This window comes from Phyllostomus hastatus, unplaced genomic scaffold (genome assembly GCF_019186645.2).
Source record: "Phyllostomus hastatus isolate PE091 unplaced genomic scaffold, TTU_PhHast_1.1 phas_contig_86, whole genome shotgun sequence".
NCBI classification, from domain to species: domain Eukaryota; kingdom Metazoa; phylum Chordata; class Mammalia; order Chiroptera; family Phyllostomidae; genus Phyllostomus; species Phyllostomus hastatus.
In genome coordinates, this window is record NW_025333977.1 from 47,620,624 (window position 1) to 47,640,140 (window position 19,517).

At 38.1% G+C, this 19,517-nt stretch overlaps 1 pseudogene; it reads right to left on the minus strand.

The window, feature by feature from the left end:
• Positions 1–538: 538 nt before the first annotated feature.
• LOC123827368 lies at positions 539–19,238 on the minus strand (annotated as a pseudogene).
• Between the last annotated feature and the right edge of the window lie 279 nt (positions 19,239–19,517).

Genomic DNA, 19,517 nt, shown 5'->3' on the forward strand with positions numbered 1-19,517 from the left:
GTTCTTGGTTTCCCATTGCCCACATGGCTCCAGAGGCATAAGACTTTGCCACGCTACTAACATAGTGGTCTGTAGCCCACAGGCCAGGTCCTGCCCTGTCACTGTATTTTTCTATGGCCTATGAGCAAAGAATGGTTTTTAAATTCCTTAGTGGCTGAAAAATATTTAAAAAGGAAAATATTTCCTGATGTGTGAAAATCATGTGAAATAGAAATTTCAGTGTTCATAAATGAAGTTGTGTTAGCTTACAGCCACTTCCATTTGCTTGTCTCTACTCTATGGGGGTTTTTGAGCTACAACAGCAGAGTAGAAGATAGCTTATGGCAGAGATGGAATGGTGCCTCTGTTCCCACTGCTGCTTCTACCTAAATTCTTTACTATCTGACCCTCTATGGAAAAAGTTTGTTGTCCCTGGTCCATGTGATGTATACCCCAGCTCTATGTGACCATGTTCTCTAAACCGTGCTGAGCTTGACAAATTTGAACTTTCACCTCTTCCTTTGTGGGAAACAACCTGTAGACTATAGTTGGGTATTGGTTAGTGGACGTTACCTTGCTTTTTGTTGCTGAGAGCGAAAGTAAGATCATTCCTGTCTACTTGGTTCAGTTCCAGAGAATAGGTGTTGATATATTTTTCAAGTACCAGGATTCGTTCTCATTAAAAGTCATGAAGTGTAGAACACGGTGCACTGTGTTGGCTTTGGTGTTTTTGTGACATACTGTTAAAGGGCCTACCCTTCTGCTGTTAATATCCTGAAGAAACAAAGGAGAGCATTATGCTAAGTGAAATAAGCCAGGCAGTGAGAGACAAATACCATATGATCTCACTTTTAACAGGAACATAATCAGCAAAAGAAAAAAGCAAACAAAATATAACCAGAGTCATTGAAATTAAGAACAATCTAACAATAGCCAGAAGGGAGGGGGGAGGGGACAGTGGGGAGAAGGGTTTTCAGGAACTACTATAAAGGACACATGGACAAAACCAAGGGGGAGGGTGGAAGCAAGGGAGGGAGGTCGGTTTGGAGGGGGAGGGGGGAAGGGTGGGGGGAAAATACAGACAACTGTAATTGAACAACAGTAAAATAATTTAAATGAAAAAAAAAGGATTACTAACTGTGCCCACAAATAAAAATCTCCCCCAATCAATAAAAAGCGTGGAATCAAGTTTTAGTTTTAGTGAGGTCAGATCCTGAGTTTTTAATTATTAAGATTCTGAGAATAAGAAACAAAATGTTTGATGTGCTAAATCCTCGATTAAAGAAAAAATGTCACCTCATTCATTGGAGTTGAAGTTCAAAGACAAAAACAAACTCTTGAAAGGGATTTTAGACACATTCCTCAGTGGATTTAGCTCTATTATTGAAAATCTAATTAAAAAACAAAAATTGGGTTTAATTAGAATCCCCTGGCATTGGAGTTGGTTGGCAGAGATGTCCAAAGGTCACAGATCCTTTCTCCTATGATGCCTCTGTCCTCACGGCAACCTCCAGCTGGGAGCCTTGGTTTGTTTATACTCATTTTGTTTTCGGGTTGAAAGTCTGAGCAGATTTTTGTTCCAGGAAGAAAGTGGTCAAAAATAACTAAAAGTTCAAAGAAGAGACTCATTTTTAAAAATGAAACTAAACTGTAACTTCAGAGTTGAGGGCTTTTAACTCCATACTTTGTTTTATGTAACTCAAATCCTACTTAATGAAACAAAGAAGACATTATTATATAATTATATGTATTTTCCAATTCACAGTGACATTTTGGAAAATGTCATAATGTAGTAATTTATTTTGCTCTTGAAAAATGAAAACCTATATAGGATTAAAAGCTGAGCAGTATTTAAGTTAATTAATACAAAGTTACATAGAACTAAGGTTTTTTAAAAAACAAAGCAAGCTCATTCTTCCTTTCCTTATAATTTCTAGGAAGAGACAGGATAAAAACAGAGATATGATTTAAAGTTCACCTTAATAAGGTTTACAGTGGAATAGTAAAACCAAGGTATGTATTCAAAGTTCTTTGAGGTAGGACCATGTCTTTCAGTAATCTGCCAAATGTATGTTGGATTTTTCCTGAAATAGCAAATACAATGTATTAACATAGAATCTGTTAAGTCACACTTCTTTATGGAGAACCAGATAATGAGCAGATACTAAAGCTGTGCAAATAGGAGCAGAGTCCTCACTTTTTTTTTCCACTCTGGCTCTGCTGCTCCCAGCTTTGTGATCTTAGTCAACATGTTTATATTTCTGAGCTTTTGTTTCCTCATGAACATAAAATGGGGTTTTAAGGATTAGACCATATGATGCAAATGAAGCCTTTGATGTTTCATTACCTGGGCCACAGGGCAAGTTCACTGTCACTATCAATGTTGACTATTATGTTGCCAGGATTACTGGAGCAAACTCTTACAGTGATTCTGCCATTGAAAAATGTCAGTTGTTAAATACCCAGTTCATTCACTCAACAAACATTTATTGTAGTAATGATAACTCAGGCTTTGAAATGTGACAAACTTGTTTTGAATTCCAGCTCTGAACCTTCCAATTTTTGTATTTCATATGCCTCCTTCCTACCCCTGCAGAACCTGAATCTTCTTGAATCTTGCAGGGATTCTTTTGGTGCTCCCCTCCTTCACACTGCTGTATAATCCTGCATCTCCCACTTCCAGAGGCTTGAATTAATTTTCCCAAGCATCTGTGACATAATTTTCATCCTCCACTAGCCAACCCTATCCTTGAACTCCCTGTTTCCAAATCTTTAACAATCTGTTTACTCCTAACCCTCCCCTGCCAGCACATCACACTGTGCCTGGGGCACAGCGGGTACACAGAAGCATTTGTAGAATACATGTAGCGTGATCTTTTCCTGACTAATCAGTACAGAGTGCTGACTTGCAAACACTCTTGATAGGAGATTCAAGGTGGTGCCACCAGAGGGCTGTTTGTCTTCAAAATCAAAACGGAGTATTTTAACCACCATCAAAGTCTACCTTCATTCCTTCTGCCCCATAAAGCTTTCCTTTTTGAATTTGGTTCTCTTCTTGCTACCCTTAGTTTCTAGAACTTCTTTATTTTGTGGGGAACTATGGGGCACATTCTGGATACCCCTGTCAGATCCCTCTCTAACAATGGAGGACTGGTTCCACTGGCTGTCAGCCCACCTCGCCCAAATCTGCATCTGATGGCTGCTGCAGGGGAGGCAGGGTAGGACGAAGTTAAGGAAAAATCCCCACAAGTGGAGTTAGGAGGTAGTAGCCCACATCACAGCCCATAAGCCTATAGGCCCTCTCACTTAGAGCCCATACCTCTGTATATGATCACAGGGACACAGTTTATGGCAAGAATTTCTTGTGGCCACAGGAGTCAACAACAATAAGAAATGGTTAAAACCAGGTCCATACAAGATGGAGAAAAAATTCACCGGAGATGACTCCAAAGTTCACTATACCATCATTATAATGAAAACTGACAGCACAAGTAGAAGGGGGACAAGGGGGATGAACCACTTCTGAAAAGGACCATATTATAAATGACACCACAGCCCCCCTTATCCCAACCAGAAGACTAAGCCAGAATTCAGAACATTTTGTTTCTACAAAATTCAGAAACAACCTATCTTTGGAAACATAAAATATCAAGGACTGACTAACAGTGCAAAACTCACTTGCTTTTGGCCTGTGTCCCTTCGAACTCATACTTCACTTCTTTCACAGTGGCACCTGCCTGCCTCCTGATTCTCTCTTTGTCTTTACTTGAATAAAATTTGCTTCTGTTCTCACTTCGACTCACTGTTGAAATCTTTCCTGCAAGAGTCTAAAGCCTGGAGGTTGCCTAACAGGCAAAATTCTCAAACCACACTGGGGCAGAGTCAGCCCTGGCATGAAATTGGTCTGGTGACATGGGGGCATAAAAGGCCTGTTGTCACACCCCAACTCAGGACAGCTGAGGGCCACCCTATCTTCAGAATTTCTTGTAGGGTTGGCTGTGACTTTATTTAGGCTGTACATCTGTTCAATCTCTCCCCCAAATCAATTCTGCTTCCTTTTCTTTCTCTGCATTGTCATTGATCCTAAGAGCACTACCTGCACACAAATCTTCATTTTAGAGTCACCTCCCTGGCCATTTGTATTAAAATGTTTTCATTTTCTTCTAGGTTGAGGATGCTGAATGGCTGTCTCTATAGTGGTGATACCTTAAATATATTAATACAAGAGGTTTGTCACATCCTCTTAGCAGCTCCACTCTATACCCACCTTTACCTCATACTCTGAATCTTGTACTCAACTCCTACTTTAGCACTTGAGTTGGAGAAATTGAATATAAGAATACCTGGCAGCTACACAGGTAGAGAGGGGGGATGGAGGTTGCCCTAAAAGAGAAATTATATATACTGGGGAGTTTTGCTCATGGTGCACCCTCCTGGAAGCATACCCGACTTACAAAAGGAACTCTCCCAAGTTATTCATGCCCTTCTTAGTAGTCCATTGGTTTTTCTCATCTGGAGCTACACCCGTGTTTAAGAAAGAACATTAGCCCCATATTCCTGTATAAAAGCTTTGGGGTTTTTCTTTCTCCCAAAGCAGGTACCTGGCTGTGTTGGAATAATAATGGAATACTGCGTTTTAACTCTGTGAGCATAAATAGAATATGGTCCTGAAGCTTTATTTTTTTAAAGATTTTCTTTATTTTTAGATAGGGGGAAGGAAGGAAGAAAGAAAGGGAAAGAAGCATTAATGTGTGGTTGCCTGTCACCCCCCACCCCCCCACCCCGCACTGGGGACCTGGCCCACAACCCAAGCATGTGCTTTGACTGGGAATCAAACCAGCAACCCTTTGGTTCACAGGCTGGTACTCAATCTACTGAGCCACACCAGCCAAGGCTTGAGCCTTTATTTTTAAAGACAATTCAGACTTTCTTACCAGGAGTGGCAAATATTAAAGGACCTAGGAAATATAAAAAGAAAAATATGTAAATAATCTTTACTTATTTTAAATTATGAGTCATCTGTCCTCTTAAGTATTTACATAGTGACTTATTCTTATCCTTTCCCTTACATGCAGCCAAATGAAACACAAATACATTTAACAAGTGAATCATTGCTAATTTATAAAACATGATTTTTGCCTGGAAAATTTTAATCATCTAGATGGAGGAGTGCTCCATCTCTAAAAAATCTGCTTTGGTGAGTATCAGTTAATGCATACAAAAACACACAATTTAGAAATGGAGCACTTTATTTTCTTTCTTGACCAACTTTGTCATTTAAGCCTTTAACTGTTTTCCCCCTTCACCCTAGTGGAACATTGGGAGGAACAGTAAGGCCTTTTTGTGGTGACCCAGGGTACTTCTCTCTGTCACAGACTGAAGACCTCTTCATTTTACTCTCTCTCTCCCACCCCAGGCCAACAACGGATGGTATAACGTTTGTTATAAATTTTCTTTCTATTTGAAAGCAGATTGAATTGGTGGCTCTAAAAATTCTGAAACAGAGATGATTTTGAGATGAACTAAGCAGTGAGATCTCCCCTCAGATTTGTGTTATTGCTTCTAAGGTCAGAACCATAAAGTGACCTGGTGGACAATGGCCACAAGCTGAAGTCAGCACCTCTTTGACCCTGTGGCAATTCTACCTTCCCAAATGCTATGCTTGTTTTTCCTTTTCTATAAAGTGCTTTCTTTTTTTTTTTTTGGATAAATAATGATGGGATCTAGACAGTCATATTGTGTTATTTGTCTTGTTGCATTCAGCCAGAATCCTAGAGAAAACAAGCATCCCGCTGTGACTAAAGATAGGGAGCCACTTAAAAACTGTGGGAACTGAATAGCACAGACCTCCCTCCAGAGGTTAAAAAGGGACACGCACAAGAGGAGCCAAGAACAATAACCAGTCCCATTCAGTAGCATGGAAACCCATCTTCTCACAGTCCCATGCCAAAAAATGGTTTCTGATTGATAACAGGACTCAAGCAAGATTTGGGCATATGAAAATGTCATGTGACTTCTAAAATAATGCCATGTGACTTCGGAAAATGTAACATGTAGGTGCTCAGGGGTGACTTGAAGGTTTCCTACCTAATCTGTCAGGGGTGGAAGAAAGGGCTAAAATTTTTCTCACTCTTGGAGAGAGATGAAATTAAATCTTAACATGTAAGTATTTACATGAAACACTTAAATTTAAATTTTAAAAAATCCACCTCAACTATAGAAGAGGTTCTGGGCTTCATTTTAAATTCAATGTAATTATCTGAAAATTCTATTTCTAAGGTTGCTCCCAGATCCAGAATTCTTGGATTTTGAGTATAAAAAGCTAGATAGTTTGAAATCAGTCATGTTAATTTCCATAGTTTCTTTATTTCCCCTTAAAGAGTGTGTGAATCACTTATTTTCTCAGTAAAATACATTAAAGTTAGAATTATAGTCATTTTCCTCTGTCAGGATGGAAGTTAACAATATCTTCAGCATGTGTAACACTCTCTCATGTCTTGAGGACAAGAAGCAGTCTTCAGAAATCAACCTTATTGTCAATTCCCAGTTTATCCAGATGTTTTTCATCTTTATTTCTTTTTGTTTGTTTTGTGACTGTATTGGTATATAATTTTCTTGTATTTGGCCCCAGGAAATGTCCTAATTTTATCCAAATATATGTCTGTTTCACTTAGAGAAAATAAAAACAAAACCCCCACAAAGTTAGTTAATTTAACAATTAAATTAGAAAAATTCTCATATGGATGAACTTCTTATTGAAATAATGCAATTTGTTAATATCTAGAGTTTATTTTACCTTGGTAATTCTTCTTTTTTAAAAAATATATTCATTTTGGTAAGATTCATTTTGGTTGGATATTCATTTCATACTTTAAAACATGTTTTCAGGATAAAATTTTAATTTTGATAAAGAAATTAAAAATAGAAAATTACCTAAAGAAATCAAAATTAAAAAAATAAAAATTAGTCTTAAATTTGAGTTTCTCAGAAGAATAGATGCAGATAGAAACAAATAAAGACAAAAGGAAAATCTGACTGATTCCAAATGCTAAATGTAGCTGAAGTTATGTATATTATACCTCAAAGTGATCCAACTGGAGGGTATGCATAAGGAAATAGGATGCACAAAATGGAAAAGAGAGACAGGAAAAAAAACAATGCACACAAGAAGTTATGTAGATACTTAGAGAGATATGAAATCATTTGTAATTTAAGAATATACATGCACATTTTGAAGTTATTTGTAATTGAATGTATTCTAAACACACACACTACACACATACCATACACACATGCCCACCACACATATACATAATATATACACATACTATAATGTAACAGGGTACAGCCAAGGCGGGGTCCTAAATAGGGATTTGTAATGGGTCCAGAACTCAGGGTATTCAGGAAATATTACAGAAAAATATATATATGATGTCCTCACCTCCACCTGTCTGATCTGGGGGATGGGACACATGGATGGAGCAGGGCCATTGAGAGGTGTTTTGTACAGCAACAGCTTTGCAGCTAACCTCTGGCATGGTCATTTAACACATCTGTAACCTTTAACTGGTTTCATAGATATGTTAATAGCTATGGCCAAGCTTTGAGCCAGGAGGATGGGAGTGACTTCAACCGAGGATGTAACTGGGAAGCAACTCCCCCTGGTTACAGTGTCTGTGTGAGAGCTTGGAGATGATTGGCTCCATGCCATGGGGCCATGCCTGCCCAGACTCACTATGGCAGCCCAGTAAAACTGGAAGGATACAGAAATGCTGGCAGTGTAACTGATTGTGGGGGGAGTCGAAAATGGGGCTGCAGAGGAAGATTGGTGCGGGGATTTAAACCCAGGTGCAGCAGCTATATCAGGTCAGGACCACTGGGCTTTGGAGGAGTTGGGACCATGCAGCTTTAGCAGATATTGAGACCACGCAGCTCTGTAGTGCTCCCTTTTGCCATGTGGCTTAGGCAGCAGGAGAGACTTTGCCTGGAAGAAAGGGGGCGAAAGAACTCTTGCTGGTGGGCCATGAGAAGGTGCCACATGGCTTTCAATTAACTGGAGATCGTGGTGGTGACACAGCTGATGGTGCTGGGAGCCTGAATCATGGACTTCTACTTCTTTTCCTGAGATACCGTACCCTGGACAGGGCAAAGGAGGAAAGAAAGGACTGTGTGTGTTTGTGGGTATTCTAAAGAACTTTAGTATTTTAATGAAGATATTAAGTCATTACTCTAAGTCTGTATAACTTTTAAATAAATAATTCCTTTCCTTTTCACCAATCTCTGGCATTGAGAGATGTCCTTCCTCTGGCGGTGGGCAAAGTGAACCCAGTATGGGGTGAGGGAGCCCCAGGAGAAAAAAGGGGGGCTCCTTTTGGTAATAGTATATCGTTCATCCCCCCCAGGGTCTGTTCTGTAACAATACCAAAACACACACACAAGAAATACCTCAACAACACACACACACACACTGAAAAGGAAAGGGAAGAAAGCTACAGAATGAACCCTTCCAGTTAGAGACTGGAGTTATCACTATTCTTCTCTTCTCTACTCTTTGCAAATGTTTTAGTTCTCTCTCCCACTTCCTGCTAGAAGCATACTCCCACACAACTTTTTCAGCTGCGATATAAATAATTTTCTCCTCTTGGTACTGTGTTTGATCAGGATATGGCTCTGAATGCTGTCTCACTTTGTATTTATGTTTCATGCATCCTTGATAGTACTCTGAAGTCAGATGAACCACATTTAAATTTCCTAGAGATGACTAGAAAAGAAAGCATATAGCTTTGCATTCAGACTTTTCTCTCTGTGAAGTCATCTGTAATAAATAGCCCCCAAAGAAATATAGTAACATAGTTCATTCATTTTTTTCACTAATGTGATAAATATGTATTGAATATCTCCTTTATGCCAGGCATATTTCAAAGCATTTGGAAACATTCATAAACAAATGTTTGTTAAAATCCTTGCCCTTACAGTTTATATTGCAAGGTCTTATAGAGACAGACAATAACCATAGTAAGTAACTTTTATGTATGTTGGAAGGCAATAAATGCTATGTATTAAAGAAAAAAATAGAACAGTGTAAGGAAAGTTAGGGATTCTGGGGGGTGGGCGGAGCAGAGGGAGCTCAAGAATCAATGTGCAATGTTTTACAGGATGATCAGGTTAGGCCATGATGGGAGGGTGTCATTTGGGTGAAGACCCATGAGAGGTGAATGGTGGGTCTGGGGGAAATAGGTAGCAAACTCTCCCAAGCTAAGGGCTTGCTTGGTGTGGTTGAAGATCAACTAAGAGGTCTGTGTGTTTGGAGTAGAGTGAGCAAGGATTGAGAGGACCAGTAGACAAGATTGGGGGGAATGGAGGGTACAGTCACATGGGCCCTTGTGGGCCATTGAAAAGTCTGTAGCTTTTACTTAGTGAAATGGGGAGCTATTGTGGAATTTTGAATCAATGAGTGACATATGGCCACTCTGGCAGCTGTACTGAAATTAGACTGGAGTGGAAAAGTTTGGAAAGGAGGAGACCTGTTAAGAGGCTGTTCAAATAATCCTGGAGAGATGATGGTAGCTTAAATCACAGAGTGGAGCATGTGAAAGAAGTAGAAGGGAATTAGCCTAATATGTTAAAACCACAAAGAATAACTGCGATAAAACTAATCACCACAACAAAAATATTCCAGCCTGGTTCAGGACAGTAAATTCCACCTGAATTCGGATTGTCTTTTATTTTGGTAATTTTATGCCCATCACATTCTGACACTGCTTCTTAATATTACCTTCATAGCACTAGCTCTCTCTTTCAACTTTTTACATGTTTCTGTTGTTGCTATTAATTTTTATGGAGGGTAAGATTTAAGAAGATGGATGAGGAAGAAAACCTTCAGATTAAGATTTGGAAAAGAGAATTTGTTTAGAATGAAATGATTCTCATATAGCACACTGTTTGACATGTAGTTGGTGTCTCCACATGTTTACTGTAGCTGATATTGTTTAAGAAAGAGAATAAAGAGCAGGCAAAATTTTTTTTTTAAGTTTGTGGGAAAGGAGAGTAAGAAGCCAGTCAGGGCTGGCAACAACTTGCCACTGAGTGAATGCCTGCAACAGAGGAGAAAAAGAATGCTGGAGAAAGGTCTCTTTCTTCCATCCACTCCCCCTTAATTGCTCTTAATCACAGATTTTGTTTGTCTGAAAAGTAGAACTAAAAGTTTTGGAATGTAGAAACTGTAGTTAGATGAATCTGTGGTATCACAAAAAGTTAAGATACCAACCCATGGTATTTATAGAGTAACCAGTTTATTATGCAGGCAGTGTTATATAGGTACCAGTAGTTTTGACCAAGATAGATGAATTTTTGTTTTGTTTTGTAAGTTGGATATGCAGGATAGAAGAAAACACTAACATTCTCCTTAAAGTTTAACATATTCCAGGCACTTTACTACATTTTTATTACTTCTGTCTAATGAGATCTGCTGTTGCTTATTCCTTTTTGTAAACTGTAAATTATTATACTTATTTTTGAAATCAAGATGTTAGGTTTAGAGTGGAAGCTCAGCTCCTCTGACCCCTACAACAATTCTCTGATATGGGGTGTCTTTTTAGAAAAGATTTGCCAGCAACAGTCAATCTCATTGAAGTCAAAACCTTTCCCTTGAGAGCAAAGGTATAGCAAAAGAGAGATGTAAGGAGAGGAAGGCAGAGAGAGGAGGGTAAGGTAGTAGCAGAAGGAAGGTCTGGGAAAGAAATGGGCAGGGGAGTAAGAAATGAAGAAGATAGTTGAAAGAAAACAAGATCAAATGCTTCAAAACATCTTTATTGCTTTTGAGGAGTGTGGGTTGATTTAAAGTCTGGAGTCCAGGAAGAGAAAACTGGGAGGGGCTGAGAAGATTTTTGTATACAGAAAAATGACATGTTAAACTCCTATAAATTAAATGGAACAGGGTAAAATTTTCCAAACACTAGCTGTATAAATTTTTTCTGTATAAACAGAATACTCAGTGCAAATATTAACATTGTTTTTAATTCTTTAAACACATTTCAGGCTGAAGGAGAAGATTCCTTACTTACCTGTGGAGTCAGATGTCATTAAAAGTGTCTGGGAATTGTGGGGAAAAAGAGCTATAGTGCCCTCTCTTTCTCCTGGGGCAGTGAAAGTATTTTCTGAAAAATATATCTCACGTAAGTCTTGCTGTGATCCCACACTAAGCACATGGCATTAAATGTTGTTTCCTAAGCACATGGCCAATCTTGGCAGATTTTCATACATGTATCCATTTATGGCTGCATTTGAGACAAAGACAGGAATATGGCATCTCTTGAAACTCAGCAGAGGACTAGTCATAAAGCAGTTCATTTTTTAAAGAATCTCAAGATGATATGAGTCAATGCTTTTCTTTTAGATTTGAGAAAACTAAGGCCACAGGAGAAGTTACTTATCCAGTGGCATTAAGATGATGAATGGAACTGTTAAGACCAGAGTCCAAGCCTCCAGACCAATCTTCTTCCCACCACATCTTACACTTTAAAAACCACCAACCAACCAACTCAACAAACATCCCACCAACCCACTCCACTAATTTGTCAATAGAGAAATACCATAATACATGACTTTCTGTTTTACATATAGCTAAACAATATATTGCAATAAAAAGGCACTGGTAAATATTTGGTAATGTAATAACTCAAAACCTCTGGATGTAGAATACTGTGGGGGTTGTGAAGGTGAGGGAAACTCCCAGTCTCACAGGAGAGTTCCTTGGAAAGTGGTGCTAGAGCTGAGCAAGTGGGCAGCATTGTTCCCTCTCTGACCCCTCCCCCACAGGCAGCACCACATCACAGCAAGAGGGTGGCCCTGCTCTGGCAAATACCTAAGGCTCTGCCCCCTTACAACATAACAGGTGTGCCAAGACAAAGAAATATGGCCCAAATGAAAGAACAGATCCAAACTCCAGAAAAAGAATTAAGTGACGAGGAGATAGACAATCTATCAGATACAGAGTTCAAAACACTGGTTATCAGGGTGTTCACAAAATTGATTGAGCTCGGTCACAAAATGAAGGAAGAAATGAAGGGTATATAAAGTGAAATAGAACAAAATATACCAGGAACCAACAGAGAAAGGAAGGAAACTGGGACTGAAATCAATGATTGGAACAAAAAAAAGAAATAAGCACTCAAGGGGAACAGAATGAAGAAACAAGAATTAAAAAATATGAGGAGAGGATTAGGAACTTCTGGGACAACTTTAAACATGCCGATGAATCATGGGGGTGACAGAGGAGAAGAGGAAGAGAAAGAAATTGAAAACTTATTTGAACAAATAATGAAGGAAAACTACTCCAATCTGGCAAAAGAAATGGACTTCCAGGAAGTCCAGGAGGCCCAGAGAGTCCCAAGGAAATTGGACCCAAGGAGGAACACAACAAGGCACATCATAATTACATTACCCAAGGTTAAAGATAAGGAGAGAATCTTAAAAGCATCAAAAGGAAAAGAGAGGATTACCTACAAAAGAGTTCCCATAAACCTATCAGCTGATTTCTCACCCATAAGAAGGGGCTGGAAAGAAGTATTCCAAGTCATGAAAGGCAAGGACTTACATCCAAGATTACTCTATTCAGCAAAGCTATCATTCAGAATGGAAGGGCAGGTAAAGTGCTTCCCAGATGAGGTCAAGTTAAAGGAGTTCATCATCACCAAGCCCTAATTATATGAAATGTTAAAGGCACTTATCTAAGAAATAGAAGAAGATCAAAAACCATGAACAGTAAAATGACAACAGACTCACAGCTATCAACAACTGAAACTAAAAACCAAAAACAAAATTAAGCAAATGACCAGAACAGGAACAGATTCACAGAAATGGAGACTACATGGAGGGTTATCAGTGGCAATAAGAAGCATAATTGCTAGGCACAAAATATATGGGGAGGTTAAGAATAGTATAGGAAATAGGGAAGCCAAAGAACTTGTATATGTGACCCATGGACATGAACTAAAGTCGAGGAGGGGTGATGCTAGAGGGTGAGAGGGTCCAGGGCAGAGGGGGGATAAAAGGGAGAAAAAAATTGGGACAACTGTAATAGCATAATCAATAAAATATACTTAAAAAATTAAGTCATTTTTCTGATTGAAAAATAAAACAAAACAGTTACATGATTGCATGTAGAGTTTAGTCATATTTAAAAACAAAAAAGGTCAATAACTTCATAACTGGCCAGCCTGAGAATGTGATTGAAGTGGGAAATATACTAAAATAAGGAAGTTTACTGAGTAATGAATTACAATTACAGTAGACCCTTGAACCACTGGGACTTGAATTGTTCAGGTCAACTTACGAGTATTTTTTTTTCATTTTGTAAATAGACAAAGTAAATTATGGTATTGATAAGTACAGTATAGAACTATAAATTATTTTCTCTTCCTTGTGATTTTCTTAATAACATTTTCTTTTCTCTAGCTTACTTTATTATAAGAATACAGGAGCTAACACATATAACATAGAAAATATTTGTTAATTGTTTATGTTATCAGTAAAACTTCCAGTTAACAGTGGGTTATTAGTAGTTGAGTTTTGAGGAAGTCAAAAGTTATATGTAGATTTCTCACTGTGAGGGGGATCAGTATCCCTAATACCCCCTTGTTCAAGGGTCAACTGTATTTGTTTCCATGTAATTTCTGGTGTTGCTTCTTATGGGGTTTTGGCTAAGTGTTTTATCCTCTTGGAACTTGTTTTCTGAATTAAAAAAAAAACATGTAATAATACTTGCTCTGTCTGACACTCTGGTTTTTTATAAGGCTCAGAGATTTTTTTTCTTTTTGGTAAAAACAACAAAACCCCTATATACCTAAAAGGGTTTATTATCATAGAGTAAAAGTGTTAGAGACCTGGGTTCCAGGCTTGACCTCATAACTGACTTTCTAAAATGCAATCCTATCACATCTTTAGATACCATTTTCTTTATTTGGAAGATGAGGCATTTATAATGGATTGTAGCCTTGGAATTTCTCTGACCCTATTCTGTATTATGTAAGAGTAACAAATCCCTACCATATATTGGATCAGCATCCACTCTCCATGGCCTTTGCCATCTTCCATTGAGGCAAGGAAGACAGTCATGGTGTCCTTCTTGTGATTCTAAGAGATCAGAGTTTGTCCATGGAGATGGATGGGGTGTATATAAAAAATATCACCCACGCCAATAAAATACCACTTGACCCTGTCTTCTGCACACATGGTGAGATTGGGTAAATTTCCATACATGTGTCCATTAATTGCTGAAAACAAATATAAATTATCTTATGAAGCATGGTAGATAAGGCCCACATGGTAGAAATTCTGTGCACATTCTCATTACATAAACTGAACAGTGTCAACATTGTCTTGTGCATGACCTACAACAACAGTTGATTTGTGTTTCACAAAAAAGGAGCTCATAAACATTGCATGTGATTAGAAGTGATGCAGTACAAAGATTTAGAGGCAAGAGAAAAAATAAGCGGAAATGTAGGAAGCAGTAAAAGGAGGAAAATAATAGAATGAAGCTAATGAAAGAAGAGAGCAAGAATAAAGGCAACTGAGATAATGGGAACATCATTTCTGAAACATTCTATGTAGAAACACATTTTCATAAAATACCTAGTCAGTTACGTCTTTGCTTTTCCATATTTTATTACTTTAAAATGACATCTTTTCTATGTTTTTACCATTAACTTTTCATCGATATCAGACTTTAAAAAACAAATGCATCTACCTCATTTTACTTGCTAGAAAACTAAAGATCAGCAAGATTTACTAAAGGCCTTGCATATCAACCATACCCTGAGTGAAAAACTGAAACATGTAAATTCAAGTAAAGAACTCAATATTATAAGTGAGAACTTTTTTTAATCTCACAGTCCATGTTATTGCTTTCTTTGAAGCTCGGATCACAAACATTAACTTGGCCAGATTCAGTGTATGTATTAATATTGTCATCGATATACCAGCTTTTGTTTTCATTAGTTAGAGAGAACATGAAAATATAAAACTTGTTGATATTTTTTCAGTATCTCCAACCAGTGTGCCTGAAACAAATAAACAATGATAACAAAACCCAGCAAAACTTCCTCTTTGCAATAATTGCTTTTGCTATAAAATAAGTTGATGATTCTAACTGATACAACATAAAATACAAAAGTAAAGTCTTGCACTTCCACAGACAGAACCCCAAGGAATCAAGCATGCAAGAGGCAGGCAGACAGCCACTTATTTTCCCATTTCCTTCCAGCCTGCTGATTCAACATTTCTCTGTAAGAGAAAGGTGGCTGTGGTACTTTCCTGTTGGTTTGACTGCCATCTATTGATCCACCTGCATTATTGGACTTAAACTGAGGCATCGTACTCGAGATTGCCATCTAGTGCTCACAGTTCAAGATGCCAACTTTTTTTTTTAGCTCGAAACTCAGGATCAAGGCAGGAAAATAGAGCTCATTTGATAGCAAAAGTGCACTAAGACAGGGAGGGAGACCTCACATATTCTGGTTGGCTCAATTGCTACAATGAAATATTAAAAATATCTTACCTCTTTTACAAGTTAGAATTGGTCCAACAAGTCTTAAAGCTACAACTCTGGGAGTGTCTACATGGGAATGGTACATCCTTGTCACACAGTTACTGTTGTTGGGGCCAGGCCCCTGCTTTTCCTGTACTTACTGCCTCTAAGCATACTGTTTCTCTGGCCCCAGGTGGCCATCTACCTTTTTCAGACCCACAGTATTACCAGGATAGAGAGCACCCAGGAAACACAATGTGCACTGTGGTCACAGTAACCACTGGACCACACTGTTTTCAATGTGACTCATGTGTTCTCCATTAAGCCACAAATGCATGTTCATCTGTATTTTCAGACTAAAGTGTGCATTTCTCACCTCCTTTCTCCTGACTCTTGTCTTCCTAGGTCTTTTTTAGTTGGCTTCCATCTAAATGCCCAGCTTGGCCACTTTCTAGACCAAATTGTAATGATCTTTTGAAATGTATCATCAGTATACTGAAAATACAAAGCAGACACTATATTAACAGACTATTATCACCTTTATTGATGGACTCCACAAATATTTATTGTGCATTACTGTGTCCCTAGATCTTAGATACAGAGATCTAGGCTTCTGAGTTTTTATCCGTATTTTCTTCACTGCAGGTCAGACTTGGGACGCATGACATCAAAAGGTATCCACGTGACCCCCAAGCAGTCCCCTGGAGTCCAAAGGTGTCCTTCTGTATAGCTTACATTACCCTGAGCTAATACCTCAGTTCTGAATTTGGGGCCTCGTTCTCCTTTCTTTCTTCTCCTAAAATTGTACTTCAGTTCTCCACCTCTTGAGGCTAGAATCCTGATAACCATGCATAAACTCCCTTCATTCAATAGAATATTTTGAAGCATGGCCAAAATATCTTCCTTCACCCATCTTTTGGGGCTCTACCACTCCATGTTGAACATGAAACCCTATTTATTGGTTTTCTCTTCCCCCTTTTCACCAACATCATCAGGAAGCTATGAGTGTAAATGTGTAGGAGAGAAGATATTGTTTATAAATTAGAAAGTAGTGATTTCTCTTGACACTGATATTTGTCCAAGAGGCTAATACTTATTCACTAGGACACATGATGGGGAAGAACAGTATCTCTGCCAACTAACATTTAGCTCATGAGTGTCTTCTACAAATTTTTTTCTTTTGGTGAATGAAAAATGTGTTCTTTTCCCCAGGAATTGCACAAGGGTTGTCACTTATTCAAGATTTAATGAGGAAGGAAACTTCACTTTGGCTGGTGAGCACACATTACAATATATAGTTGATCTATTATAGAATTGTACTTGAAACCCATCTAATTTTATTAACCAATATCACTCCAACAGGTTCAATAAAATTTTATAAAATGGTTATGGCAAAAAATCAAAAAAGAGATTTAGATGAGGAATTTAAAAGGACTGTCTTAGATATAAACATTAAAGACAACAGAACAAAGAGTTTGCATACAGCCCCAACTATTCCTGGTTTATAATGATGCTCAGTTAATGATTACTTTGTTTTTCCTGAAGTATTGGGCTCATACTGTCTATAAGCAAAAACTCAGAAATGTAAAGAAAGAGGATCCACTTTCCTCCTCCTCCTCCTCCTCCTCCTCCTCCTCCTTCTCCTTCTTCTTCTGATTCTTCTTCTTCTTCTTCTTCCTTTTTTGGTATAGTGGAGTCCATGAGCAGGAAGAGTATACATTCTTAAAGAAATTTTTTTACATGTACATAAATTAAGTCTCCAGTCTGTGCTTTAATTACTGGACCTAAAAATCCCAACTACGGTGTTTTTTTAATGGTCTTTTGAAATGTATCATCAGTATACAGAAAATACAAAGCCTTTTGGTAAACACATCCTATCCCATCTTGGCTGTGTCGTAGATGCATTTGGGACTCTGTAAAGAATAAACATCAAAAAAGAGAGAATTTTAACAAATTTTGACTAGAAAGAAAACAAAAGTTGAATCAACTGAAGTTAGAAGTAAAAAGTTTTATAGCCTAGTTTTGGTAGTGAAAACTCAGACACTGCAGAAAATGTGAAGGGAGTCAAAAAAGGTGTTTCAGCAAAGAAGATTGTTGGAGTGTCTCGTGAAGAGACCAAATGCAAAGGTAGCAAGTAATACATGGCATTTTTCTTTAAAAGACTTACCAAATTCTTTGTACCGAGCTACAAAAGGGCTTCTCATCCCACTTGGAGGTTACTTTAGCTCTCAAGCATTAGATCAATTCTCGTGACTTAGGATCATTTACACACTGAAACACATTTGTGGATTTGTTAGCAGAATTGGGAGCATTTGGCCAACAAAGAGTAAATCAGAATTCCACACATAACCTCTAAATGCCCTACTTCCTATTACCTGAAGACAAAAGTCAAGAAGATAGCTGCAATTTTACAATCTCTGGCATACACTCAATATCAGAAAGAATGGTTTTATATCTTGGGAACTACTTGAACAAAGTAGCTGATAAACACATAATTAAATGTGATCCCTGAAGTAATGTGTCACAAGGGCAAGAGTGCAGATAATCCCAAGAAGGAGCAATTTCTGATTTATATTCACATCCGTCTTTTATGCCATTCTTATACTAAAAACACAAAGGAAGTGGTTCTAATAGCAAATGTGCCTTTAAAGGGTCAACCATGGGGAATTCTTCATCAGCCTTTTATCAATGAGTAACAATGACCTACTTTTGCTTCTGATAGTAACTTTCTCAATGCAAAGGTACAATATTACTTACTGACCTTCTGAAATAGGCTTCCCGTTCAGCATATTTTTACTAGTAAGAACTACTTTTTAAAGTAGTTTCTTTCATTCCTATATAGTAGTGTCTATCTTTGGTCCAACCTGGAAAACTAATACAAACCAGAAAGGTCAGTGGTAAAAGGGCCTTCACTTTTAAACCCTGAGTTTGGAGAGACTAACTGACTGAGACTTGCCTTCCTTACATAATCCAGACTTTCTTCCTTTTTGGCATAAGAGCTTATCATGTGCTTCATCTAAATATGTGTCATTTTGCTTCCAAATGCATTTGGTTTTCATTAGTCAGACCAGGTGAAATGTTGCACAACCCGTAGAGAATACTGGTTTTTGGCCAAGTGTACATAACCAGTTTAGAGCATTTTTGAATTGTTGGGTAGACTGGCCACCCAAAACATCCATCATCCCCTGGCAATTATTATCTATTTCTAGCTTATAGGAATCATCTCCAGTCTAGTGTCAAGCCTCCATTTTCCTACCGTTCTAGCCAATCCTACTTACCATTCACAGATTCTTCTTTGATACTTTTAATACATTATTCCTGAAATAGTAATTTAAATTCCTTGTTATTCATGACATTAAGTTATTCTCAAATTCCTTGACATCCAAAACCATCCATAATCTAGCCTCCAATCTGATATTCCAAGTTTGTCTCCACAGTTCCTTTGGGAAGTTTTCATGTTAAGGACACAGCATGGAGTGGGGGAGAATACCAGAGCACTGGAATCAGACAGCTCTGGGTTTGAATTAACTCCACTTCTTATCACCTGTGGCCTGTGTGTGACTGTGGAAATCAAGTTCTCAATTTATAAAATGATAATCATATTAGTTTCTGACTTAGGAAATTATGAGAAATTAAATGAGACAGCACATGTTTAGAGGGGCTTGGAGACAGAAGGAGCCTGACACACAGCTGCCATCTAACAAGCATTACTTACTTGCCTTTCCCTCATTGTTAGAGTGGGCTTTGTAAAGTGACAGTTTGCAAGTTTTGACCTATGTAGAATTTAGCAACTGTTGTTTATATTTAAAAAAAAAAAACCGTATAGCTTCATTATTTGTGAGTTTTTCACATTTGGGAATCCTTGAGCTTGAAGAGGAAGCTAGATAGCAGATTTTAATGTCACCAGCAGATGTTGAAAGGAAATCAGAAAAGTTAGGCCTGGAGGGATGGGGATGTGTAAGAAAGTGCCCACTGGAGAACCAAGAGGAAGAGATTCATACCTTTGCAC